Source organism: Sinocyclocheilus grahami, unplaced genomic scaffold (assembly GCF_001515645.1).
Source record: "Sinocyclocheilus grahami isolate Dianchi unplaced genomic scaffold, SAMN03320097.WGS_v1.1 scaffold1302.1, whole genome shotgun sequence".
Lineage (NCBI taxonomy): Eukaryota > Metazoa > Chordata > Actinopteri > Cypriniformes > Cyprinidae > Sinocyclocheilus > Sinocyclocheilus grahami.
In genome coordinates this window covers 208,884-211,032 of record NW_015506481.1, presented here as the reverse complement: position 1 = coordinate 211,032, position 2,149 = coordinate 208,884, and the positions used below count along the sequence as shown (strand labels likewise).

The 2,149-nt window shown below is 32.8% G+C and overlaps 1 protein-coding gene across 1 annotated transcript in view; it reads left to right on the top strand.

Moving 5' to 3' along the window:
* LOC107569014 (uncharacterized) overlaps positions 1-2,149 on the top strand; it is a 29,828-nt gene that overhangs the window by 406 nt on the left and 27,273 nt on the right. The gene's annotated exons all lie outside the window — the stretch shown is intronic.

Here is a 2,149-nt window from a genome sequence, read left to right as displayed (position 1 = left end):
TTTTTTTTTATATATATAGATTTTTTTTTTAGTGTTCTCAGTCTTCACAGACACAGAGACCCTCATCCAAGTCTGTTAACCAACCCAGGGTCCCCTATATAATTTTTTTTCTTTACATTTTTATTAATGTTACATTTTAATTTGGAACATAATTGCATCCTGCTTAACAGATGATTGTTTACACGTGTTAACTGATTATATTAATAATTTAATGTAACAATTTTGCCTATCTTTTACAGAAAATAATTACTGCTATGAAAGATCGGTTATGTAAAATTGACAAGTTAGAAAATACATAAACGTTTAAATATTTTAAGAAGGTGTAGATCACGTGGAATAAAATTGTACATTCAAACAACAGTTTGCATATCTAATAGTGCTGTGTTCAAAATATCGATACGACGATGTATCGTCACAGAGATTTGACGATACGAGTATCGGTACAGCTGGCCCTGTATCGATACTGTGGCACGTGTGCAGCAGTGGACCACGCTTAATTTTACAACGTTTAAAATTTAGTAGAACAGTGCGAGGTTTCTAAAAAAGAATGAATAGAGCATCTGTTAATAATCTGGCCGCAGAGGAACACAACGGGGTTGCCTGATATAAAGAGACGTAATCCCCAAAACTATGGGAGTATTATGTGACAGGATTACCTGCCGGAGTTGACAGTCGTGTACTTTTACGTGTGAGAAGGGTACGTCGCCTCCACAGACGCGTGATAAGTACGTCGTTTGAGAAGTACGTCGCCTCCAGACTGTGACGCCAAATACCTCAAATAGCGTTCAATTAAATTATTCTCGGTTTTACATTATTATTTTACTACAAATTATACACCATCAACAGAGCTGAAAATTAATTGTATTTTCACAATAACATCAACTTTACAGACACATAAATTCATTAATTATTTAACATATTATTCTGATATGTGCCATTCTGAGGTTTTACTTTTGATATATCGGTTATGGTAATCATTTTACTTAACACTCTGGTATGGTGCTCACAGTTGTGCGAATACATTAGCTCAGGAGATGAGTCGATACATCATGTTGTTCAAGAGAAGGTGATGAAATGGTATTTTAATAGAATTGTTAAAGAAGTGTATAAACAATGCAGGTGCATTTTGAAACATTAAATTGCACTGTCACTAACGATTATTTTGTTAAATGAGCAATCTACTGATGATTTGGTATTTTATGGATTGGTTTGTGGTGTGTGTCAGGTGTGTTTGATTAGGGTTGGAGCTAATTCTGCAGGCCAGGTGCACTTCATTGCTTATCCCTAGGACCTGGTTCTTAGTCCTGGTCATGGGAACCCCCTGCTATGCACATTTTGCATGTCTCCCTTATTTAACACACTTGGTTCAGTTCATCAGCTTGTTAGAAGAGAGCTCCATGAACTGAACTGTGTCAGATAAGGGAGACATAAAGAATTATAATTTAATGCAAGTTGATTTTGGCAGTTACTCATAAAAGGCAACACCATCTGCAACAGACATGCTGGTGTCCTGACAATTTATCTTACCCGGGCACATCAATATTGTGTCATTTTTCTCATGCTGAACAACAATATTTAATGTATCTGCATTACTGTAAGGGTAGGTTTAGGGTTGGGGTAGGTGTAGACTTCAATAAAACACAATCTAATAGGTAGAAAAAATTATTTATAGAATGGCTCGTAATTGTAGTACACGCGCGTTTATTGAAATGTTAACCTAATCTACGTTCCAGAGAACTCGGATATAATAACTATTATAATATTATATTATATTTATAAGTATAATATTATATTTTACATAATTATATAGCCTATAATATACTTTATATAAAAATATATTATAGTATATAATATCTACATAGAGACGTTATTTCCGGGTCCAATACATTGGTTTTCGTGCACGTCAATAAGTCATTGACAGATTTGAAGCATATTTACATTACTTCTTTTATTCTATTTATTCTAATAATTATAATTATTAAATAATTATGTTGATTATTTATTCTATTCTATCTTTTATTCTTCTTCAGTTTTTTCTGCCTTTTTTAATTATTTCATTTATAAATTCATAAAAAAACGACTAATAAAGTGTATATTATACACGATATATTATAATCACATTGCACTTGCCTAAAGTTATAGGTGTAAT